The following is a 27,003-nucleotide window of genomic DNA, read 5'->3' on the forward strand; positions in this document are numbered from 1 at the left end:
TTCTGACACATCTTTAACTTTTAACAAATTCAGTTTTAAAAAAAAAGTTTTTTTAAAAAAAGTTTGTTTTTTTTTAAAAACAAGAACACTAATAGTAAAAAGGCAATCGCACAGAGTGACTCAGGGGCCAAACACTTCCTACCACCCTCCTGAGCTCCCAGGCAAATGAGTGTCAATTGTCGGTGTCAGTTCCTCACAGGTTGAGCTATGCCAAGCTGACAGGGAGAATCATCTGAACCAGGAAGCAGCTACTCACCATCTTGTGAATGTAAGGTAGAACAATAATAATAATAATAATGATAATAATTGTGGTATTTGTTAAGCACTGGGGTGAATACAAGCAAATCGGAAAAGTTAACTAACTTGCCCAAGGTCACAAAGCAGACAAGTGGCAGATCTGGGATTAGAACCCAGGTCCTCCTGATTCCCAGGCCTGTGCTCTATCCACTAGGCCATATTGCTTCTCAAAGCAGCGTAAGATGGGAGAAGATCTCGCCCAAATTCTCCAGAAAGGTATCTCTGAGGCTGAAAGCTGTTCCCATCTTAACGGAAGCCCCTTCCCCCACACACCCACCTCAAATAGCCCAGAGCCTTGTCTTGCCCCTCTTTCTTTCATGGCTTCACTGCTCCTTGCTAGATGGGCTGTGCAGACCAGCAAAGTAGCTAGGAGCATCTTGGGGGATTTTGTTATCAGTCAATCAATCATATTTATTGGGCACTTACTATGTGCAGAGCGCTGTACTAAACGCTTGGCAGAGTACAATATAACAGGAACATTTACTGCCCACAGTGAGATTAACAGTCTCGGAGTCTGGTGCTCCCATTTTGAAAGCCCACATGCTTTATGCTTGCCCTTCTCTTCGTCTCCCAACACACACACACACACACTCACACACACACACACCCCACCCTTCTCCTCCCTTTCCCCTCCCTCCTTTGCCCCCATTACTCTCACATATGATTCTGAGGTCGGAGAGAAGAGAAGCACCACCATGAATTATAACTTCTTTAGGGCTGGAACTGCATGTTTATTTTGTCACACTTCTTGGGAGAAATTTGGGACGGTATTGAAGAGTTCAGTGGAAACGGAGTTACTGAACTGAATTGAGTTGAGCTATTGGGCTGTTTGGAATTTTGACTCAGATCCTAAACCGTAATCCTGGTTTTACCATCTCCTCTCCTCCCTTGGCAGTTGTTTCGCCCTGCAGGAAAAATGTCAATAATATTAATATCCCTCATCAACCTCTACCACGTTATTGGGAAGGTACAAATAAAAAAGACGTTTGCCAATCCAAAGTGCTGAGGAACAATAATAAAACTAGCAGCGGCCTTCTCTTGAGCTGTTAATAATCCACCTGCATAAGAGATGCTAAAATGTGCCTTCATTTTTTTCCATTGTAATGTTTTCCTTGACTCTCTCCCTTCTCCCCTTCCTGTCCCTTCCCCAGTTAATCAGAAAGCCATCCAGGAGACAAGTGGCCAGAATAGACTGTGCCTCTGGCCAAATCCAATCGAAAAAGTCCGTGATGCAGTGTCACTCATCCTCGGAGAGCCACACTGTCACAGAATAGAGTCCAGGGTCACCGGCTCACCAAATGCAAAGTCCTGGCAAAGCTCCAGGGTTTCTCCCGAGTCGTCGTACCACTTAGCCTCATCGTGTCCTGGTGCACACGATGGGGCAGACCTAACTGTTCACTGCCATTTATTGCATTCTCTTTGGTTCCTGATTGTTCTTTGTCTCCATTCCCTTCCCTCTTTTACTGTTGCAATTAGGAGAAGCTACTTTCTATTTGGCTGTTACTATGGGTAATAACGGGATATATTATGTCTATATAGAGTCGAATCTAGCAATTCAAAATGCATATATGTTCCTAGATACTGGCCCCAATTGTTTAATTTTGACTTTATGTTGCCAGTAAAGTTACTCAATTTGTGATTACACATGCCAAAGAAGCGGAAGAATGGTGCAGGAAATACAGATGAGTGGCTTGAGACCAGACGGCCCTTGGTCAGTGGAGCGGACAGAGAGCTGCTGATTTGGATTTCAGTTGCCCCAGCAGGGGAAGAGAGCAGAAGGAGGGTGGTGGGCATTTAGAAATCGGCTAGGTATCATCCACTCATGGGCCAATACAACATGGGTCATTCCGCTCTAGTCTTCCTATGCCACTTACTTGGGCCACGTGTCTGTTGTGTGACCTTGGGCAAGTCACTTAACTTTGCTGAGCTAGAGTTCCTTCAACTGAGAGATGGGGATTAAGACTGTGAGCCCCATGTGGGACAGGGACTGTGACCCTGTGGCACATAGTAAACACTTAACAAGTACCATTATAATTATTATTATTAGGAAACTCTTCCCGTAGTTGATGCATCATTCCGTGTTCAGAAAGCGAGGGGAGTCGTGTCCCTCTTAGGGGGTTCTTTCAGAGAGCTGTTTGTAGAGAAGTGGGAACCCTTGGAGAATGGGCCCAGTGAAGAAACTTAAACCAGTGAAATATTGTGGCTTCTTAATGATTCCAGTAATGATGTATAGTGTAGTAAGGGGTTTATCTGGGGATTTCCCCATCCACCCCACCCCCATCCGCAGAGATTGCTCTAGACTAGAGCCAGCTGAAAATTCTCATTTAAGAAAGGCTCCGGCACCCAAAGGAATAACTCTGAAAGTGTCCCAAAAGAAAAGAATTTGACTCGTTCATCAAGGCAGGGGGGTGAGGAGGGGTGGGGGGCAAGGTTCTCACAGTCAGTGTATGAGATTCAATGAAATAACAGGCCACTGAGCCCTGCTACTTGCTCTGTAGCTTCAGCTCTCTGAATGATTATTTCCCAACAAAGAAAAGGGAGAGAATTGCATTTGGATTTCTTTTTCAATGCGGACCATCTAATTTTACCTTCAACGGGCTCGATTCTAATTTGAGACACATGGCTGCACATTGTTATATACTGTATCTTGAAATATTTGCTACTGTGCATTCATGCACCAGAGAGAGCATTAGTGGATTTTTTTTCATGGATTATTTTCAAAATACATCTGGTAGTATCCCCAAATGCTAACTCTCCAGAAAGAAGCAAGACTAGGAATTAGAGCCCACTGTCTTTTAGCCATCCCCCTTTCTAGCCTGCATCTCACCTCACTGAAATAATGGCAGATTGTCTTCTCAAAAAATGGATCTATAGAGGCAACCCAGTTATTTCCAGATTTACTATCAGTGCAGTCAGGGTGCTGACTTCAGGAGGTTCTGTCCAATCAGCATCCATCCTTCCACTTCCCACAAGAACTACAGAAGAGCTTTGGAGGGAACTGGCCAGGGGGAATAGGAGGAAGAACAGAAAGGCCAAGTCACCCCTCGCCCAACTGGTTTTGAAGGCTGTTTAGCAGCTCCAATCAGATTGGAGAAGCAGCATGGCCTAGTGGATAGAGCACAGGCCTGGATGTCAGAAGGAGCTGAGTTCTAATCCCACCCCCACCACTTGTCTGCTATTTGACCTTGGGCAAGTCACTTTATTTCTCTATGCCTCAGTTCCCTCATCTAAAATGGGGATTAAGCCCTCTGTGGGATGGGGACTGTGTCCAACCCGATTACCTTCTCTCTTCCCCAGCTCTAAGTATGGTGCCTGGCACATAGTAAGTGCTTAACAAATACCATAATTATTAATATTCTTAATTAATGGTATTTATTGAGTGCTTACTGTGTACAGAACACTGTATTAAGCACTTGTGAGAGTCTGTTACAGTAGAGTTGGTAGACCTGAGACCTGCCCTCAAGGAGCTTAACCATCTAGTTGGGGGACTGATTTATGTCAGTAAAAGAGCTAGAGAGAGGCTGGTAGTGAGGAGCTCTCTTCTGGGGTCACATCTCTCACCCAGCCTTTCTGTCTGTCTCCTCTCCCACTCTTCCCTTGGCTGGCTTGGCTTGCTCCTTTCCTAACTGCCTGCATCCCAAGTCGGAAGTGGACATTGATGGGATCCATTGTCCCCGGTTCACCCCACAGATCCAAGGTGAAATCAGGAAAGAGGACTTGACGCATCCCCACAATGTCAGGGATGATTCCTACTAGGATGCATCTTGAAGATTCATTAGAAATGTGTCAGAGTCTGATGATTCTTCTAATGATCCAGTTGCAGAAGCATTAACTTGTTCAGGCACCTTTGCACCCAGGCAGAACCTGAAGGGTACAGTGACCCACCAGAACCAGAGTAGGGTGGAGGTCAGTAATCAGGGAGGAAGAAGCTGAGGTTGTCAGTCCCTTCTCTCTACTACTGCTCATTATCCTTCTTGGGTTTTTTTGTGGTATCTGTTTAGCACTTACTATGTGTCAGGCATTGTTCTCAGCACTGGAGTAGGTACAAGTTTACTAGGCTGGATGCAGTCCTTGTCTCACATAGGGTTCACAGTCTGTTCAACACCCACAATGTGCAGAGCACTATGCTAAGCACTTAGAAGCATCCAGTGAAAGTAGTTTCCATGGTCCTTGCTCTTGAGAAGCTCACAATCTAGTCGGGGGGTTGGGGAGGGTGATAGGAATGTCACAGTAATAATAATAATAATAATAATAATTCATTCATTCAATAGTATTTATTGAGCACTTACTATGTGCAGAGCACTGTACTAAGAGCTTGGAATGAACAAGTCGGCAGCAGATAGAGACAGTCCCTGCCGTTTGACGGGCTTACAGTCTAATCGGGGGAAACAGACAGACAAGAACAATGGCAATAAATAGAGTCAAGGGGAAGAACATCTCATAAAAAGAATGGCAACTAAATAGAATCAAGGCGATGTACATTTCATTAACAAAATAATGTTGGTATTTGTTAAGCGCTTACTACGTGTAGAGCACTGTTCTAAGCCCTGGGGGAGTTACAGGGTCATCAGGTTGTCCCACGTGAGGCTCTCAGTTAATCCCCATTTTACAGATGAGGGAACTGAGGCCCAGAGAAATGAAGTGACTTGCCCAGGTCATACAGCAGACAAGTGGCGGAGGCGGGATTAGAACCCATGACCTCTGACTTCCAAGCCCAGGAGCTTTTTCCACTGAACCACGCTGCTTCTCTGCTTGAGTAAGCACTCAATAAATATGATTGATTGATATCCTGCAAGTGAGGGCTCCACTCTCAGCCTCAGCATGGCCCTGAGTTATGTCCTCTGAGCTTCTCAGTTTCAGAGATGGCTTGAGGGCAGATTGTCCCCGGGCCAAAAAGTTTCTTTGCAGAGTGAGGAGATCTGGTCCTGCAAGAGAGGTTAACTCTCCTAAGACATTGGTTGACCTTTAACACTCCTCTATTGCAAACTCACTAATGGTCCCATCTGCCTTAAAAAGAATTACTAAGTGCTGTATAAATGGGTTTTATGATAGAAAAATATTCCTAAAATTTTTCTGATGGGGTGAGCTCTCATGCCTCCCCATCTCCTTCTCTGTCTTCCCGAGTCTCTGGTGTTACAGCGCTTCAATATTGAGGGCCTGTTGCTAGGATTATGTCACAGCCCGTTCCCCACACCCTTCAGCCTCTGATGGTCAAGTGATAAAATATCATATTGGGGAAGCAGCATGGCTTAGTGGAAAGAGCATGGGCTTGGGAGTCAGAGGTCATGGGTTCTAATCCCGGCTCTGCCACTTGTCTGCTGTTTGACCTTGGGAAAGTCACTTAACTTCTTTTTGCCTCAGTTACCTTATCTGTAAAATGGGAATTAAGACTTTGAGCTCCACAGTCAGACAACCTGATTACCTTGTATCTACCCCAGCGCTTTGAACAGTGTTTGGCATATAGTAAGCACTTAACAAATATCATTATTATTATTATCACCTAGATAGCCCCCTTCTCCTTGGCCTCAGGAACTTCCCAGCCTTTTCTACTTTGCCACTTGTCAGCTGTGTGACTGTGGGCAAGTCATTTAACTTCTTGGTGCCTCAGTTCCCTCATCTGTAAAATGGGGATTAAGATTGTGAGCCTCACGTGGGACAACCTGATTACCCTATGTCTACTCCAGCACTTAGAACAGAGCTCTGTACATAGTAAGCGCTTAACAAATACCAACATTATTATTATCATTATTATTACTTCTCAGCACTTCCTGTCTTTTCATCCATTTTCACTTTCTGTGCTGCCCTCTTTTGAGCTGCTTGGGGCTGCTTCTCTCAGCCATGGGGCTACCTCAAGAAGGGCTTTCTCCTAGCCACAGGATCACATATCCACTCACCCGTCCATCCACCCATCCATCCACCCGTCCATCCACCCATCCATCCACCCGTCCATCCACCCATCCATCCACCCATCCATCCACCCATCCATCCACCCATCCATCCACTCTCATCCATCCATCCACTCATCCATCCCTCCCTCACTCTACTCACCATCTGCCCCGGCATCTACACAGGTTAGAACCCCGATAGGGGTGGCATGATGGTTTGGGATGGCAGGGCCATTCTGAAGCCAAGAGTGGAGCCCTCCCTTCCATGCTTGGGATGTCAAGACCAGAACCTACTGCTTCTGGGAGATTTTAATTGTAAATCAACCTCCCCTGGCAGTAACATTAAGTTCTTAATTTTTGAAGTGGTAACATTTACAATTGAACCTTTAAAAACATTAATAAATTCGCTGTTTCATTTGTTCGGAAGTAACTGTGATCATTGTAAGTTTCAAAAGCCGGAATCTGTTTTATTTTTTCTTTTTTGGTTGAGAACTGCATAGCGCTTCCAAAAAACCCTACTGCTAAGGCAATGATGTATCACTTTCACTTTCATTATATGTTTTTAATCAGAGCGTGACTTCACACTAGACAAAGCGATGCTTTATGCATGGGCTCACTTGTTTTTGCTAAAATCTTTTGACATGATTAATTTTACTTTAATGCTTTTGTCTTGTTGTAATGGTAAGGATGATGGGTATAAACCAGGGCACAAATACATGCTATCCTATTATAATACCTCTAAGCATTAAAAAAAACCCTAGATGAAAGCAAAAAAAATCACAGGAGACTGGTCCAGCTGGAATTAAATTTCTTGCTACCTGAACACAGAGTACATGAGATTAAAAAAAATGATTCAGTCATTGTTTTTAGTTTTATTTTTGGTATTTCTTTTATAGCAATTTATTCATCTGTATGATTAGAATTGACGAGGAGGAGGAGATTGTATCTTTCAGCTTTCTTGATACAGTGAATTCTTAGTTTTATTGCAGAATTTTTCTTCATAGCATGAAAAATCCCAAATATTAGCCAATTCCCTGGAGGTTTAAAGGGCATACATCATACTAGATTAAACTAAGGCAGGTTATCATTTTACCTCAACCCTTCTTCCTTTAATCACATGCTAATGGAAACTTAGATCAACCTCTTCAACTAAGAACATAGCATACATGTAAAGACAGAGGGGAGAGAAGATAAACCCTGAAAGAAATGGTGACAAATCTGTTGGAAGCAAAGCTTTTAACCAATTACTATATCCATTTTTAGCTGAGAATCGTCTAGTTCTACATCCTTTGTCCAAATTACAGAAAGCAGTACTATAAGTGGCATAGAAGAAGGTGGGAATGGTGTATTCAACAAGTGGGAGGTAGCTGGAGAGTCTCTGAGAAGAATTGCAAAGGCACTGATTCTGTAATAGAGCACTCAGCTTTCCTGCTTTACTTTCTCTCTGTATTGTAGATTGCTATTTAAACTAGATTCCTTCCTTCCCAGCTACCAATAACCCACGTGGCCTAATGGAAAGAACATGAGGTCCGAGAGTGAGACGACCTGGGTTCCAGTCTTAGTTCTGCCCCTTGCCTGCAGTGTAACCTTGTGCAAGTCACTTCGCTTCTCTGTGCCTCCGCTTCCTCATATAAAATGGGGATGCTATACCTGCTCCCCCTCAGCCAATCAATGATATTAATTGAGCACTTAACGTGTGCTCCGATAAAACAGAGTTGGTAGACTCATGCCCTGATCACAATGAGCTCACAGTCTATTTGAAATGTGAGCTCCATGTGGGACAGGGCCCATGTCCTACCTGATTATATTGAATCTACTCCAGGGCTTAGTTCAGTGCTTGGCACATAATAAGCCCTTAACAGATATCACAATTATTATTAGTATTAGTATTACTAATAATTCTAATAATTCTGTAATTACTAATGTCACCTTAAATTGATTCCTAGCTCTTGTCTTCCCTTTGACGTTTTAAGATTCCAGAAGTCAGAGTGCATGTTCAACTTTGAAATGTTAACTCCAAAGTGTCTAGGCCATTACAAGGTGTTCTGTGGTGCACTCTATTTGGTGGCTTCCCTCACACCCCAAATGCGTCACTGTGATCTCCCTAACTTCAGGTCAAGCAATCATACCTTTGAGCCATTTTATCGTGCTTGAGGAGGATTTGGGTCCCTTCAACTTTCTCTGCCTCAGAGATTGTTCAGCACTTCACAAGTTTAAGTCTAGTCAGTGGGAATCAGGAAACAGAGTCTATGATTCTGTTTTTTTAGTGGTATTTATAGGGCACTTACCTCACTCCAGACATTGTACTACGCAATGGGGTAGATACAAGATAATCCTGTTGGTCACAGCCCCTGTCCCACAGAGAGCTCATGGACTTAATTACCATTTACAGATGAGGGAACTGAGGAAAAGAGAAGTGAAGTGACTTGCCCAAGATCACGCAGCAGACAAGTGATGGAGCTGGGATTAAAACCCAGGTCTCTGACTCCCAAGCCTGTGCTCTCTCTACTGGGCCATGCTGCTGCTTCTTATTGGGACAGTAATGCGAGTCAAGTTGGGCTACAGCAGATGGTGTTTGCCTGGTCACTTGGCAAATGAAAAAGTAGTTTGAACCACCTGTTCAACACCTGTCCCTTAGTGATACCTTCCAGATTCATCCTTTTCCAGAAGCCCCACCCCTGGAAGTTTCACCAAGTGGTGTGGCATTCCGAGTATTTTCTCAGCTTCTCTGATGAAAGTAGTCCAACTGTGGTGGGAATTCATGGCTCTTACCTCACTACTGAGCAGCACCTGGTATGGTATGAAAGTCTGGTATGACTTTCTGCTTCTTTGTTCCATTTTGCTCTTCGATTTTTACCCCAAACTGTACCAAAGTTGCCAGAATAGGATGATAGGATTCGATCATCTGATGCAAACTAGCCATCAAAACTTTTCCTAGCCCTCCAAGACCAAAGTCATTCCCTGGGTTCTTGTCCAGTTTGCAAGCTTCTCTGGAGCATTAATTAAAAACTCCCCACTCACTAAACTCAGAATGGCATTCTTTCCTCAATTTTCTATAGTACTTTGTAAATATTGATCAGAATCACGTTCTTCAGGTTTCCTCTTCGACATTAAACACGGTATTGATTTGTCTTTCTTTTTCTAGCATTTTCATTTCCCTTTGTCTTTTTGTAGATGGTATCTACAGTATACAGATATCATATTTATATTAAATCTAAGTATACATTCTCTGTGATGACATGTCTACACTACAGTGAGGAAAGGAAGGCAAAGAACAGAGGTTGGGAAAGGACTATTCTTAAAAGATAAATTCTCCGGAAGTTGGGGGAGGAAAGTAGTTAGTAACATTGGTGATGATAGTAGTCATTCATTTCAGTCATATTTGCGGAGTGCTTACTGTGTGCAGAGCACTGTACTAAGCCTTTGGGAGAATACAATATAACAAGTAGTAGTAATAGAAACAGTTTGGGAAGTACAAAACAAACTACATTTCTATCCACAAGAAGCTTATCTTTTAATGTGGGAGACAGAAATAAAAATGTTTTCAAAGAGAATAGCCAAGATAAATAATTGAATGTACAATTCAATTAACATGCATATGTTGAGGATGGCTATAATAATAGCACTTCATAAATACTGGAGGTAACTGATGGGTTTATAGATGACTGAGAATGTTGGGAATGTTGGATCTGGGGAGGAAGGAATTTCCAGGCTGAGAGAACAGCATGAAAAAGCAGCATGAGAAGCAGCGTGACTTAGTGGAAAGGACACGGGCTTGGGAGTTAGAGGTCATGGATTCTAATCCCGGCTCTGCCACTTGTCAGCTGAGTGACTTTAGGCAAGTCACTTCACTTCTCTGTGCCTCAGTTACCTCATCTGTAAAATGGAGATTAAGACTGTGAGCCCCACGTGGGACAACCTGATTACCTTGTATCTACTTCGGCACTCAGAACAGTGCTCGGCACATAGCGCTTAACAAATACCATCATTATTATTATTAAAAAAGGAGTGGAGGAGGGTCAAGACTAAGGTACAGTTAGAAGATCAGTTTGGGAGAAGGCAGAAACCTATACAAAATGTTGACCAAAGGATTACAATAATCAACCCACACATGGCATATACTGAAGGTACAAAGCTCCTAAATCTATCTACGTGTCTATATATAAGAACATGCAATATTCCTTTGGTGTATATTGGGACTATATTGTTTTTAGACATACACCTATGAATTACCCTTCAGGTGGTGGGCAGGGAATGCATCTGCCAAGTCTGTAATATTGTACTTTCCCAAGCGCTTAGTACAGTGCTGAGCATACAGTAAGCACTCAATAAATACAGTTGATTGAAGAGAAGAGAGGCTTTAAATTCATCACATCCCACATGGTCCTTTTTTGGAGGGGAGGGAGGGGAATTTAAGTACTTATTATGTATCCAGCATTGTTCCAAGAGCTGGGTTAGAAACAAGTTAATCCGGTTGGGCACAGTGCCTGCCGTATTCGAGGTTCACAGTCTAAGTAGGAAGGAGAACAGGTATTGAATTCCCTTTACAGCTGAGGAAACTGAGGCACAGCGAAAGAAGTTAAGTAACTTGCCCAAGGTCACACAGCGAGCAAGTGACACTTCCAGGCCTGTGCCGTTTCCTTTAGACCAGACTCCTCGTTTCACATTCTAGCTCACGATAAGCACCCCACGGCTGACCCCTGGCCCACATCCTACCTCTGGCTTGCAACACCCTTCCTCCTCAATTACTCAATTACTCTCCCCATCTTCAAAGCCTTACTGAAAGCACATCTCCTCCAAGTTGCCTTCCCAGACTAAGCCCCACTTTTTCTCATCTCTCACTCACTTCTGCATTGCCCTGACTTGCTCCCTTTGCTCTCCCTCCCACCCAGTCTCACAGCACTTATGTATATATCTGTAATTTTATTTATTGTATTGATCTCTGTTTATTGTATTGATGCCTGTCTCCCCCGCATAGACTGTGAGCTCATTATGGACAGGGATCATCACTCTTTACTTTAATATTGTATTTTCCCAAGCGCTTAGTACAGTGCTCTGCACACAGAAAGTGCTTAATAAATATGATTGAATGAATGAACAGTAATCACTCAGTTCCCGAAATATAATATCAATCAATGGTATTTGTTGAAGAGTCACTCTGTATAGAACATTGTACTAAGAGCTGGGGAAAGTACAAGACAATAGAGTTTGTAGATGTAATCCCTGCCCACAAGGAGCTTAGTGTTTCAGAGGAGACGGACATTAAAATAAATTACAGATAAGAGAAATAGTAGAGTTTAAGAATATTTACATAAGTACTGTGGGGATCGTATCTGCACCAAAGTGCTTATTAGCGGCCCTTTTCCTTTCTGCCCTTGAATGTCTTGGGATTCTGTTCATTCTTTTTCTTCGTTGCTTTCACTTTTATAATAATAATAAAGCAGTGGCCCTTTCACTCTTTATTCTCATCAAAATCAGAGGGCTTTTTCACTTGAATGGTCCTTAGAAAATGTATGTAGGATGAGTTGTTTTCTTTTTTTATGGTTTCATCATTAGATTGGTTAAGGTTGTGACATTCTGTGTTTATTGGTAGCCCGGATATGTAGATGTACCCAGCAATTCTTGATGCTCCTCATAATTGATAGTTATCTCTAATATCTCAGTCATCTGGTAATCTCAAGCTTGGGGACTTCATCTTTTGTGCCATACTCTGGCACAACTTTTGGCCCTGTACTGCACTGAACTGGGCACATAGTAATTCCTTGAGAAATACCTCTCAGGCCGAAGTATTTTAAATGCCACATAGAAATATTTCCTTAGATCTGGACTCTAGGAAGGAGGGGCACAGTAACACGGACCCAGGACTCTTCAGTTCCACCAAAATGTCTGTCATTTAACTAGAAACTGTGACAGTGTTCCCATAGTAAATCATCTCCCTCCCTGCTATGTACTAGGAGAGAAGTGGACGTATACGATTCATCTAGAGCTGCTTTCTTGTGGGAATCAAATGGAGTCCACTGGTGAAGCAGCTGTGCGAAATGTATCATCATTTGATAGGGGTTTGTGTGGAAGACAGAAACTTCATCCCCAACATGGAAGCCTGAAGCCTGTTTTGTAATCAACCCAGGGCTAGGAGTTTGGGGGACACATAGCAGTATAATATGCCATCCTTGACCACAAAGAGAAGCAGTATGGCCTAGTGGAAAGAACATGGGGTTGAGCTAGTAGAAAGAACATGAGGGTGGGAATTAAGAGACCTGGGTTCTAATCCCCAGCTTTGCCACTTGTCTGCTGTAGTCCTTGAGGGCAGGGATTGGGTCTATCAATTGTATTTTGCTCCTCCAACCCCTCATTACGGTGCTCTGCACACAGGAAGTGCTTAATAAATACCATTGATTGATTGCGTATTTCTTGAGACCTTGTGCAAATCACTTAACTGCTCTGTGCCTCAGTTTCCTCATCTGTGATATGTATATTAAATACCCTTTTTTCCATCCCCCTTACATTGTGAACCCCATGTGAAACAGGGACTGTGGATCTGATTTTATCTACCGTGCACTTAACACAGTGCTTGGCACATAGAGAAGCAGCATGGTAAAGCATAGAGCATGGGCCTGGGAGTCAGAAGGTCATGGGTTCTAATCCTGGGTCTGCCTCTTGTCTGCAGTGTGACCTTCGGCAAGTCACTTCATGTCTCTGTGCCTCAGTTCCCTCATCTGTAAAATGGGGATTGAGAGTGTGAGCCCCACGTGGGACAAGAATTGTGTCCAAACCGATTTGCTTGTATCCAACCCAGTGCATAGTACAGTGCCTGGCACATAGTAAGTGCTTAACAAATGCCATTACTATTATAATTGTTATTAATAATAACACTAATTTATTTTTGATCAGCCAATCAATGGAATTTATTGAATACTCACTGTATGTAGTGCACTGTATTAAGCACTTGGGAAAGTACAATACAATAGGGTTGAAATTCATGATTCCTGCCCACAAGGCGCTTACTAGACTGTACAGTCTGTTAACAGTAGACCCACCCATCCATACACCTATTAGTCTCCTCTCAGGATCGCACCTGGAGAGTTTCCAGTACTTTACCAGTCTCCGCTACGGTAGGGAGAGTCAAGCAGATGCATACCCATTCCTTTTCTAGCTTGGGCAGTGGCTAGTGAGTGGAAGGCAATCTGCTACAAGTCAAAACTCACTGTGCTGGGCAGAAGCGGCATAGGAGAGAGCTAGAGCAGAGACTCAAGTTTACTCGTGCAAGAAGGCAATGGTAAACCGCTTTGGTGTTTTTACCAAGAAAACTCTGGATATACTACCAGAACGATTGTAGATGGAGGTGGGGCATTCTGGGAGAGACATGTCCATGGAGTCGCTGTCAGAAACGACTCGACAGCCTAAGACAAACAAAAACAATATCTATGATTATTAATAATAGCTTACGGTCTAGTGGGGAAGACAAGCCGATATAAACCCAGAGACTATCAGCAAGCTTCTAAATAGTGACTTTGATTACATCCTTTTTGCTAAGAACATCAGTTTTGCTTCCTAATGTGAAATCTTGTTGTGGGCAAGGAATACATCTACCAACTCTATTGTATTATACTCTCCCAAGCACTTAGTACAGTGCTCTGCATACAGTAAGTGCTCAATAAATGCCATTGATGATGATGGTGATGATGAATCAATCAATGATATTTATTGATTTTATGATATTTATTTACTATGATGGTGATGAATCAATTATATTTGAGTGCTTACTATGATGATGATGAATCAATCAGCTGCATTTATTGTGCTTACTGTGATGAAAGGTGCAGGGACTCTAGTCTTATTTGACTAATAATAATAATAAAAGTGATGGTGTTTGTTAAACGCTTACTATGTGCCAAGCGCTGTTCTAAGGGCGAGGGTAAATATAAGATTATCAGGTTGTCCCATGTGGGGCTCACAGACTTAATCCCCATTTTACAGATGAGGTAACTGAGGCACAGAGAAGTTAAGTGACTTGCCCAAATTCACACAGCTGACAAGTGGCCGAGCTAGGATTAGAACCCACGACCTCTGAGTCCCAAGTCTGTGCTCTTTCCACTAAGCCTCGCTGCTTCCAATAGCCACACTGCTTCTCATAACAGACTTATATAGACTGCTGAGTGTGACAGCCCCTTTTAAATACCCGGAGGTTTTAGTTTAGCAAGCTATGGCTCTTCTCCTGGGTCCGTGGCTCAGATCTCACCTGAGAAGGGGCTTGATTTTGGTCTCTAGTGAACTAAGGGAACCTGGTGTAAAGACACTTTTCCATTCTAATGTGCGAAAGAACAACAGAAAAATAAAATGTACTGTACTAGAAGCAGAAACCAAGGACCTAAATGGGAACTGAGGGAAAAAAAAAAACCCTGAAACCTTACCATAGGGAACCTGGGAAACTGAGAGCAGTGAGGAAATGAACTGAGCTCAGTGACACAAATGAAGAACCATCAGAGCCCAACGGAAATATCAACTGATGAAGACAACAGAGACGAGGGATCAGCACCGTGTACACCTCTCACCCCAGGCACCACCTGTACTTCCAGCAAAGCAGAGACAAACCACTAATTTTCACTTTTCAAGCATTAAAGTGTGAAAACAACAACTTTCCACTAGCAAAAGCTGCCTTCAGTTTTGGCAGAGAAAATCAAGGAGAAAAGGCAACCCATCGTTTCTTTTGTCAGATGTGGGGGCTCATTTACGTTGAGCCGGTTTTCTCCGTGCTTAGGAACTCTACCCAAAATTCAGCATTAAGAGTCCGACTTTAGGGCCCCACTCACACCAGGCCCATCTGGTCACAGGTTTTTGTCGAGAATATAAATTGACCCTGAGAAAAATTGTATGTTGAACTCGCCAGATTATCAGTCCCAAAGCACCACAGGTTTACCTGGTTCTGGGCTTTGGGATGAGGAACTTTGGTGAAATTCAGGACTCAAAATATAGGCGAGTAAATGCCCAACGTCATTCTTGAATGTTGGACAAAGCAAGGATAACACTGTTCTGCCATCTTGGAGCCACTGTCAAAGGCTCATCGGTCCATTGATCTGACGAGAGAATTGCCTTGTATATATTCATTCTCAGAGAAATGATCACATCATTATCACATCACTGTCACATCAAGTATGTGCTCAATAAATACCATTAATTGATTGATTGATTAAGTAATTGTGGCTTCCAGCTCACATTCCCATGCAATGGGAGTGGATCTTTGGGTGAGTGAAGGGGAACAGAGTCATATTTAAAGTTCTCTGAAATATGTACTCAACTCCTGAGCCCCCCTCCCTGCTTCAGAACTAATGAGAAAAGGTCATAATGGGTTATTACAGGGAAAGTTAGGTTAGGAGAGGGCAGAGTTATTGATGTTGGCTGGTATATAAATTAATCCATCAGTGATATTCATTGAGCACTTACTGTGTGCAGAACACTGTACTAAGTGCTTGGGAAAGTACAATAGAGTTGGTAGATGTGATCCCTGCCCATAGGAGCTTTCAGTTTATGGGAGGGTTTACAGTCTATAGGACTGTACCAGTGTGTCCCTACCCATTAGAATGGGTGTCAAGATGGAAAACATGGATAGAGCATAAGCCTGAGAGTCAGAAGATCATGGGTTCTAATCCTGGCTCTGCCACTTGTCTGCTGTGTGACCTTGTCTGCTGTGAGGAAAGTCACAACTTCTCTGTGCCTCAGTTAACTCGTGTACAGTGAGAATTGAAACTGTGAACCTATATGGAACAGGGAGTGCGTTCAACCTGATTAGCTTGTATCTACCCCAGTGGCACATAATATGCACCTAACAAGTACCATTAAAAAAACAACAACAGAAAACCCAACATAGTAAGTGCTTAACAAATTCCATAATGTTTATAATAATAATAAAAATTAAAATAGTAGGCCTATTTAAAGAGGAAAATGTATGGTGACCTAGGTGGTGCCTCTCTCCCCTGCCCTGCTGCCCCTCATATAGTAAGCTCTTAACAAGATACTATCATTATTATTATTATAATTATGGCCCAAAACAGCATGAATGACCTCTTAGAGTTCTCTAGAAGAAAGGCTGTATGCAAAAGCAAGGCAATAGCACTACTGCAAAGTTTTACTCTGAAGTTTCATCTAGAAAAGGCAAAGATTCACAGTTTATTTTATCTTTCATATTCCAGAATTTCATGCAGGTCTTTGTAAAAAGGAAAGCTTTTTTCCTTTGTAAAGAACTGGCTAAAATGATTCAGTAGAAGGTTATGCTGTTTGGAATCGGGGAAAAAAAATCACAGTCCAGGGATGATAGAGATGTAAGGGAAAATTCAGAGCTTATCTGCCTGGGCTCCAGATTGCAGTTATTCAATAACTAAGGTCTTTTTCATAGGCCTGAAGGCCTAAGCATTCAGTAGGTTTGTCAAACTTGTTTTGGCACAGGAATAGTAGTATATGTTGATGGAAGCTTATTCAGAAATCATTTTTGTCCATAAAATGTGGCTCTCTGGAGGAACATTCCCAGCAGAGGGTCCAATCAGCTTCTTCCAAGGCTGGTCCGAGATCAGTCCAGACTCAACCCTGGTACCCAACATTGTGGTTGTGTTGCCGTGCCCAAGGAACAGTACATAATTGCTGGGTGATCGCAGATTTCAAATGGATCGCGGCAACAAACCTCTTAGCAGCACTTCTTTGCCAAGTGAGGATAAACAAAAGTCCTTGGCTCTACTGTAGATCCTTTCCAACCTAATAATAGTAATAATAATAGTGGTATTGGTTAAGTGCTTACTATGTACCAGGCACGTATTAAGCGCTGGGGTAGATACAAGCATAGGTTGAATACAGTCCCCATCCATGTGGAGCTCACACTCTCATTCCCCATTTTATAGATGAGGTAAGTGAGGCTCAGAGATGGTATTTGTTAAGTGCTTACTATGTGCAGAGCACTGTTCTAAGCGCTGGGGTAGATACAGGGTAATCGGGTTGTCCCACATGAGGCTCGCAGTTAATCCCCATTTTACAGATGAGGTAACTGAGGCACAGAGAAGTGAAGCGACTTGCCCACAGTCACATGTGAAGTGTCTTGCTCAAGGTCCCACAGCAGACAAATGGTGGAGCCAGGATTAGAACCCAGGTCCTTCCGACTCCCAGGCCCATGATCTATCCACTAGACCACACTGCTTCTCTCATAGAGTGTCTCTCATAGAAGACAAAATGAGATATCAGGAATTCTCATGTAGGAAGATGGAGTAGGTCAGATGCTGTTCGTTATATAGAACACTTCTTATAACTAGGTAGGCCTGTGCTATACAAGACAGTATATGATGAGCTGGCCTTGGTTTCATAATACGTTTGCCTAAATAGTAAACCTGCCTAATTGTGCATGGCATTAATATACTGAAGGCCCGACACAGAAACTGCATAGCATGGGCTTGGGAAGCAGAGAATTTGGGTTCTAATCCCATCTCTGCCACTTGCCTGCTTTGTGACCTTGTGCACATCACTTAACTTCTCAGTGTCTCAGTTTCCTCATCTGTATAGTGGGTATTCAAAACCTGTCTTCCACCTCAATATCGTGTATCTACCCTGGCAGTGCTTGGCACATAATAAATGCTTAACAAATACCACCATTTCATTATCATTATTATTATTAATTGTTATTATTATAAACATACCTTGGAGTGAGTGTCTTCACAGGCCAGAGGGTTTGAACGGTTGAATAGGATCATTCATCCATTCTAGATATGCTGTGAGCAGGGAATGAATCAGTTATATTTTTATATTGTATTGTCCCAAATGCATAGTACAGTGCTCTGCACACAGTAAGCACTCAATAAATATGATTGATTGATTGATGATGGGGAAGCAAAAAGCCTTTTGACTGAATTATTTGGATAACAACTCGCACCTTTAATTTGCCTGGGGAGACAAAGACCTGGATTCAAAGATTTGATCAACACACACACACAGAGAAAAACCAAAATAAGGAAAAACTTTCCCCATTGAAAAAGGGTGATTTAGATTCCAAGCTGTAGGGAGCAAACATTTATCCCACTTTAATTAAGAATGTCAAAGGTAAGCGCTACTGGCTGGGGAAGATTTGTACTTACGAGTCCCCTGGAGGAAATTTGCTTAGAAATTTGGATTTCTTTGATTAACACATGTAAGCCTTTCTTTGCCTCTAAATGGATGATGTTGGATTTAGTAAATTGCTTATAACATGTTAAATTCTTCTGATCCAAAAGCTTGATGCTGGCGGTACATGAACAAAATCCCTTCTGGCAAACAGTATTAGAGATTAAATGTTTTCTTTCGAACTTCTCTGGGGCACCCATTGATCTTAAATGTTGGGGTTTTCCTAAATGGGCTGAGAGAAAGAGTTCCCTGGACTGAAGCAGACTCAAAGAGAAAATATGTTACTTAAGAAGTGGGGGGGGGGGGATGCAGCTTCCCAATGAAGCTCTTAAGGTACTGCTAATGTTACTATTAGTAAAGAGACAAAGAGGCAAATGAAAAAACAATAATAATAATAATAGTAATAATTGGGCATTTTTAAGTGCTTACTATGTGCCCGACACTGTGCTAAGTGCTGGGGTGGTTACAGGCAAATCAGTTTGGATGCAGTCCTTGTCCCACTTGGGGCTCGCAGTCTCAATCTCCAGATGAGGTAACTCAGGCACAGAGAAGTGAAGTGACTTGCCCAGGGTCACACAGCAGATGAATGGCAGAACGAGGAAACGGCAATAGGAAGTGCCAATATTAGGCACAACACAACTGAGGATAACTTTTTTGTTGGCCGATGTAGCCAAGAATGTGTATTCCACATTGGCCTTTTCAGCCACCCATGCACTTGTAGATGAACTTCACTCCCAGTGGTGTCTTCTGTGAATATGAAGGAAAACGAAACAATGCTGCCAGGAACATATGTGTTCTTCATCTTCATCTTCCGAGAGGCTGAATTTAGCCTGTCAGGGTTGGTCCAGAAGTAGGCAAGCAACATGAACTTTATAACGTTTCTCAGAAGGGAAGGATATTTGCCTTGAAGATCCTGGGAAGCCAGCTCTGAGAAGCAGCATGGCCTAGAAGTCAGAAGACCTGGGTTCTAATCCTGGCTCCACCACTTGCTGTGTGACCTTGGGCAAGTCACTTCACTTCTCTGTACCTCAGTTTCCTCATCTTTAGAATGGGGATTAAGACTCTAAGTCCTGTGTGGGACAGGGACTGTGTCCAACCCAATTATCTTGTATCTACTCCTGTGCTTAGTACTGTACCTGGCCCATGTACAGCTCTTTAAAAATACTATTTTAAAAAAAGCCAGGGTGCCCTTCACAGAGAGAGACTGCTCTGCTGGAAATAGCTTGAATCAAAGTAGGGTCTTTGAGGAAATAGCTCAGGGGCTATTGAAGCCTAGTTTAAGATGGTCCAGATTAGGAAAAGCCTTACACTTGTTCTATCTTATGCTCCTTTTATCAAGAGCATTATTGGAGAAAATGACTCCCAAGCCCTTGCTCTCTCTACTAGACCATGCTGCTTCTTGCATTCCCTGCCTACAGTAGTCTTACCACTTAGGAAAGCAGATCCACCACATCCAGGAAGGCTCTGATACTATCACAAAGATCCTCTAGAGAAGCAAGCTGCAAAACCACAGTCCACACCTGACACCGCCTCCATCCAGGGTGGGATCCCTCACCAAGGAAGAGCATCTGAAGCCTTGCATGAACACAACTCAAAAGTGTGGGGGCTCTGTGCCTGCCGATATAAGGAAAGAGCTTCACTCTCCTCCCTGTACCCACCAATGTAAAATTCCATAATGGTGTCCCAGAGAGCACCATGTGACTAAACCACAGTCTACTCCCTGTTCCGGCACATAGAAATTAAGCAAAAATGAAATCCTGAGATGTTTGTGTCAGCTCTTCCTCCTCTTCAGAAGATGAGACCATCAGCTGCAAAACGAAGGGCCCCATCCTATCATCTCCCTCCCCTCCATATCACTTTGGGCGTTTTTTCTTTCCCATTTTAAACATTTTAGGGTGAAAGGAGAGAGTGCTGATTTTTAGGCAGAAGAATTGTAATAAGCAAAGGTAACCTTATCGTTGCCCTGATTCTGTCACGAAAATGCACAGATCAGCCTGGGGTGCAGCAATTAGAAATAGAATCTCTCTCGGTGCTTTGAGGAAATTTTTACACCAAGAGGGAGAAACTTAATGGGTACCAGGCATTGAGGGTCGCAAATGTGAAACTGCTGCAAGGGGCAGCTTTTTGAAGAGCTTATCAATCAACCACCAGTCTCATCGGCAGCACTAGAATTCACAGAGAGTCCCACTGTCAATTGTGCCACCTTGGAATCCTGAAAGACAGTAGTATGCGCTCTCCTTCTCTCTGTCGCCTTCGTTTTCTCTGTCTCTAGCTCTGTTGCTTCCCTTTCCCCTCAGCTCTTTTTCTATCTTTCTGGTTGTCTCCTCCCTCTCCACTGATGTCTCTCTCCACCATCTCTCTCTCCCTCGTGTCTGTCTCCCTCCCTCATGTCTGTGTCTCTCCCTCCCTCCCTCTTGTCTGTCTCCCTCCCCCATATCTCTTTCTCGCTCCCTTGCATTCTCTCTTTCTGTCTCATTCTCTCTCATTCTCACTCTTGTTCTCTGTGTCTCCTCCCTTTCTCTCTTCACCCCTGCCTGTCTCTTGCCTCTCTGTGCCCTTTTCTATCACTGTCCATCTCCTCTGTGAGGCAACCTGGAGGGTGAAGTCGAATTGCGCATTTTGGACAGCTGGACATCCTTGACTGATCCTGCTGCAGTTTGTGTTCCTTGAAATGAGTAATGGGGAGGAAAAGCGGGATTATCGATATCCACTTTTCTGAAGACTGGTATGGGTTTTGCAAGTTCAGAGGAAGAATGAGGGCCGGATGGCCGTGGCTGAGGAGACTCAGGTCCTGCTCTTCTCTACCGTAGTCCTCCTCTTTGTTTCTGGTTCAAGTGGAGCCTCTACAGCTAAGTGTTCTTGGAAGGGATTTTCTTGGCGGGGGGGGAAAGCCAAGAAGAACGTCCCCCATCTAGTGGCTTAGCTCAAAATTGCAGCCGGTGAAGAAAGGCTCCCTGGAGGCGAATGCGGCGGGCGGCTACCGTGGCTACCGCAAGCCTCTCAGCGAACTTAGCTGTTCCTCGGGCATTTATCCAAGTGTCAGAGAAATCCTTCAAGGCCAATCAGGTGTCAAAAAATAATGCCCAATGTGAAAAAGTTAGTAGTATTAATACCCCATATTTTGGTCCATGTGTTCCTCTTTCTTTGGAAGGAAGCCTTTATAGTCCAAGTCATTTTTACCAAAGGACAGTTATATCAAGAAAATGAATCTTTGGCTGGGAGAGGGAGTGCCAACATTTGGCCAGAAGAAAGCTTTTCCCATGCCATGCTTACTGTCCTCTAGGGGTACTTGATTTATTTGACATTGGAGAAAAGGAGAAAAGGCCCCTTTCTTCCTCCTCACCATGTGCTTCTCCCTCAGTGGGTCTGTACGAACCCTGATACATTTGATGCACAAAGGCATGACAGAGGTAGGGGCAGAAGGCTTACAGCACTTGTATTCTCTAGGCTCTAAACCAATTGTGGGCAGGGACTTGTTTTCCAACTCTGGGGTACTATACTTTCCCCAGTTCTTTGCCTCTCTGTGCCCTTTTCTATCACTGTCCATCTCCTCTGTGAGGCAACCTGGCGGGTGAAGTCGAATTGCGCGTTTTGGACAGCTGGACATCCTTGACTGATCCTGCTGCAGTTTGTGTTCCTTGAAAGGAGTAATGGGGAGGAAAAGAGGGATTATCGATATACACTTTTCCGAAGAATTCACCCAAGGCCCTCTCCAACTCTCCCTTCCAGGCACGTTTATCTGCTGGTCCTTTCCGTTTGGTTTCACCAGTGGGTTTATACTAGATGAGGGTGGGGGTGGCTCTTCCACATCCAACGAGTCCTGTTGGAGTTAGGGTTCAGGCTGCCTCCCATATTTCCAGCTGTCATTATATGCCTGGGCTACTTCTTGTAGTTCACCCTGTTGCTTCCCTGAACTGTTGCTGTTGCTAGGGCCAGTTTTGACTGGTTCGACCATTCCAGGGTCTCCCACCCAGGCAGTATGGCTACAGGTTATTTGACTTTTGGTCTTCAGCAGCTCCTTATTCAGCAGGGCCTTATTCTATGGTTGGTAGAGAGTGGGCTAGGTTCCCTCATGCTGTAGATCCTGGGGGTGGCCACATGTTTGTGTGCAGAAGGTAAGCCACGGGTGAGGAGGCGGTCAGAGATCAATGGTATTTACCGAGCGCTTACTGTGTGCAGAGCGCTGTACAAAGAACTGGGGAAAGTATAGTACCCCAGAGTTGGAAAACAAGTCCCTGCCCACAATTGGTTTATAGGCTAGAGAATACAAGTGCTGTAAGCCTTCTGCCCCTACCTCTGTCATGCCTTTGTGCATCAAATGTATCAGGGTTCGTACAGACCCACTGAGGGAGAAGCTCATGGGCCTTTTCTCCTTTTCTCCAATGTCAAAGCATGCTGGCTCGGCCAGTGGCTTCCACCCTCCAATGAAAGTGGAGGGTCATTCAATAAAGGATGCATGCTGTGTGCTGTGTGAGTTAAGCAAAGCTAACGTAGTGAAGCCAATCACCCAGCAGTAATTATTGAGTGCTTACTCTGTGCGGAGCACTCTATTAAGCTTTTGAGAAAGTACAGTAGCATAAGTAGACCCAATTCCTGCCATCAAGGAGCTTACAGTCTAGCAGGAAAGACAGATACCGAAATAAATTATGGGTAGGAGGAAGCAACAGAATGTGAGGTATATACATAAGGGCTGTTGGTGAAGGGTGAGTACCTAAGTGCTTAGTAGGTAATTCAAGTGCTTAGTGATGCAGAGGAGAAGAAATATGGTGGGGAGGTGAGAGCTTAATCAGGGAAGGCCTCCTGGAGGAGATGGGATTTCAGAAGGGATTTCAGATGGGGAGAGCAATAGTCTGTCAGATATGAAGTAGGAAGGAATTCCAGGCAGGAAGGAGGGAGTGAGAGGTCTGACTCCCAGGTCCCTACTTTACCCTCTACGCCACGTTTGTTGAGGTCACTAGACGAGAGGTCCCCAAGAGGGAGTAATGTGGTCACTGAAAGGAAATCCATCCAGTTTCCTTTGTGCTCTACTATCCCCGGGGTCCTGAGCCTGCCTCACCCCTCCGCCTAAGCCTATTCACTGGTCTAGTTGCCCGTGTATAAATGAGCGGCTCTTTAGTACTCTCCCAAGTGCTCAGTACAGTGCTCTGCAAAGAGTCAGCACTCTATACCGACTGATTGCTGCTCTCTGGGAATTGACAAACTCACAGAGATCTATTATTAGTAATAATAATAATAATGTTGGTATTTGTTAGCGCTTACTATGTGCAGAGCATGGTTCTAAGCGTGGGCGTAGATACAGGGTGGTCAGGTTGTCCCACGTGAGGCTCGCAGTCTTCATCCCCATTTTCCGGATGAGGTCACTGAGGCACAGAGAGGTGTGGTGACTTGTCCACAGTCACGCAGCTGACAGGTGGCAGAGCGGGGATTCGAATCCATGACCTCTGACTCCCAGGCTCAGGGTCTTTCCACTGAGCCACGCTGCTTCTCCAGTAGTGCTATTCCAACTGGAACATCTCATGGCAGCTTACACGGGCAACCACCATATCCTGGTGATCCGATCTGGCTGCAAGTACAAAACACAAACCGAAACCTTGCCTGTGACAAGAGTTAGAGAAACATCCAAGAGATACAATGGGGATTGCGATTGTGAGCCCCACGTGAGACAACCTGCCTGCCTTATATCTACCCCAGAGCTTGGAACAGTGCTTGACACATAGTTAGTGCTTAACAAATATGACCATTATCATTATGACCAAGGAGGGGTGGATGAGCCTCCAAACTGAGAATCTGTGGAGAGGAGTTGATCATAGTGACTGTAAGCCCGTCAAAGGGCAGGGACTCTCTCTATCTGTTACCCATTTGTACACTCCAAGCGCTTAGTACAGTGCTCTGCACATAGTAAGCACTCAATAAATACTATTGAATGAATGAACGAACAGCAAGAGACAAGAGTGAGGCACTGTGAGGAGGTTGGCATTAGATGAGCAAAGTGCATGGGCTGAATTGTTGTGGGAGAACAATAAGAACAAGCAACAGGGAGGAGAGCTGATTGGGAGCCCTGAAGTCAAGGGCATAAGGTTTAGGTAGACAACCCTGTTATAAGCAAGCACGATAAAGATATGTAGAATTAACCAACACTGAAACAATCCCAACATATAAATCGCAGGATAAGGGAACTTACTGAGTTGGTGAGTGAAAGGAGGTAAGGTTGGTGAGTTCAAGCCCCCAAATCTGAAGTGGACACTACTTTACCAGGCAGGCTTTTGGGTCAGAAAGATTCAGGCATCACAGGTGAACCCCATCCCGGGAGGACCTGTTCACTGATGAAGTCTTTAGTAATAATAATAATTGTTGTATTTGTTAAGTCCTTACTCTGTGACAGGCACTGTACTAAACGCTGGGGTGGATACAAGCAAATTGAGTCAGGCAGAGTACCTGTCCCACATGGGGCCCATAGTCTTAATCTTCAATTTATAACTGAGGTAACTGAGGCACAGAGAAGTTGGCTGCTCTCATTACTCATCCAGGGAAAGGACGGTGGGCAGCTTGGGGCCTCTTGCTTCAGGGCCGGGTGACCATTTCCCAGAGAAGCAGAGGAGGGCCACCTCAGCTTTCCTTGTGGTAACTTTGTGGCCTTCCTTTGATCCAGTTTTGCTGCTCTCTGCTGGCTCCAGGACTCAGGATCAGCCTGAAGGAGAGACGCCACCCTCACCACTATGTCCCCAGCCTCCCAATCTAATGACAAACTCAAATTAGCGAACACAGTTGCCTTCTCAGTGCAGATGGGAGAGGGAATATGCTATGAGGCTTTCTCCTCTTGCTGCTGCTCCTCTTGCTGCTCTTCAATCAGTCAATCAATCAATCAATCATATTTATTGAGTGCTTACTATGTGCAGGGCACTGGACTAAATGCTTGGGATAGTACTGTACAACAGTGTTGGTATTTGTTAAGCGCTTACTATGTGCAGAGCACTGTTCTAAGCACTGGGATAGATACAGAGTAATCAGGTTGTCCCATGTGAGGCTCACAGTTAATCCCCATTTTATAGATGAGGTAACTGAGGCACAGAGAAGTTAAGTGACTTGCCCACAGTCACACAGCTGACAAATGGCAGAGCCGGGATTCGAACCCATGTCCTCTGACTCCCAAGCCCGGGCTCTTTCCACTGAGCCACACTGCAATATTACAGACATATTCCCTGCTCACAGCAAGCTTACAGTCTAGAAGCATCTTATAGCTCCTTCTCTTCCTCCTTTCCCATTCCCCCCATGGGTTTTAATCCTGGCTCTGCCACTTGCCTGCTTGGCCACCTTGAGCAAATCACTTAACTGCTGTGTGCCTCAGTTTCCTCATCTATAAAGTGGGGACAAAATACCTGCCCTTTAGACTGTGAGTCCCACTTGGGACTGGAACTGGGTCTGACCTGATTATCTTGTATCTATCCCCAGCAATTAATAGAGTGCTTGACACATAGTAAGTACTCAAGAAATACCACAATTCTTCTTCATGTTCTGGTATTCTGTCCTTTGATCAAACTTGTGCCTAGCTGGATGGAGAAATGATGAGGCGCTCAGTTCAGCTGTTGTTCCAGGGAGAAAGGTGCGGGAATCAGCTGAGGGGTGATGACCTTTCCTCAGAGCATGAGCCTCTGGACCATGGAGCCATGATATGGGAAAATAGCCTTAATTTTATAATAATAATGGTATTTATTAAGCCAGGCACTGTACTAAGCACTGGGGTGGATACAAGCAAGTCGGGTTGGACACAGTCCCTGTCACACATGGGGCTCATGGTCTCAATCCCCATTTTACAGGATGAGGTAACTGAAGCCCAGGGAAGTGAAGCGACTTGCCCAAGGTCACACAGCAGACAAGTGGCAGAGCCGGGATTAGAACCCATGACCTTCTGACTTCCAAGTCCGTGCTCTGTCCACTGTGCCTCGCTGCTGGGTCCGCTCTGTCCCAACTCAGAGGGCCCTGAGGCCAGAAGCTTTCTTCCCCCCCACCCCCCCGACAGGTCATCATGCACCAGGGTGGATGTGCCCCATGGTGGTTGGATGGTTTTCTCCCCCCCTACCTTTTTGGGGAGGGTGAGAGTGCTCAAGGTGAGAGCAGGTTCCCCAGACCCTTTGCTCGTCTTATGTTCAGGAGGATAATTGGATATCTTATTAGTAATAAAACCTCCATCTCTTTCCCTGTAACTGCCTCCTTGAGGTGTTATGGAAGTGATTTAGATAATGATGGTGATTTTCGCTAGACCTGGAAGAAATAGCTGCTCTAAGTGCAACTAAGGGTGCCTTGCATAGCCTTCTGACAAGGAGGAGAATCCTTCCTTTTTTTCCCCTCCAAGGATCAGGCTAGATTCCTCAATAACAGTGATTTGGACTCCTTACCACACCGTGCCATGGGAAGATCATCTTTAGCTGAGCAGCATCACTAACCAATTGCAGGGAAGATGATTTCAGTTCTTCCTCACCATGTCATGTCATGATCTTCCCAGTGTCTCTGCTTGGGAAGAAAAACCTCTCTTATGATTTCTTCATGCTAGGCTGGTCTGTTTGCTCCTGTTATGTCCCAGCAATCTGCTACTTATCACGTCATTTGTTTGTATGATTCAAACATATATGTTTAGGTTGTATACCATAGCGCAAGTTATCTCAGGCCCTGCTTGTAGATCTAAGAAGTTGCT

At 44.2% G+C, this 27,003-nt stretch overlaps 1 protein-coding gene and 1 non-coding gene across 2 annotated transcripts in view; both read left to right on the plus strand.

Annotated features, from left to right (window-relative positions):
* KLHL14 (kelch like family member 14) overlaps positions 1-27,003 on the plus strand; it is an 80,458-nt gene that overhangs the window by 26,857 nt on the left and 26,598 nt on the right. The window lies entirely within an intron of this gene.
* LOC114813407 lies at positions 13,240-13,377 on the plus strand. Its single transcript, XR_003761128.1, has one exon. It is a non-coding gene; the product is annotated as a small nucleolar RNA SNORA7 (small nucleolar RNA).

The sequence above is a fragment of the Ornithorhynchus anatinus genome, chromosome 7, assembly GCF_004115215.2.
Source record: "Ornithorhynchus anatinus isolate Pmale09 chromosome 7, mOrnAna1.pri.v4, whole genome shotgun sequence".
NCBI lineage: Eukaryota > Metazoa > Chordata > Mammalia > Monotremata > Ornithorhynchidae > Ornithorhynchus > Ornithorhynchus anatinus.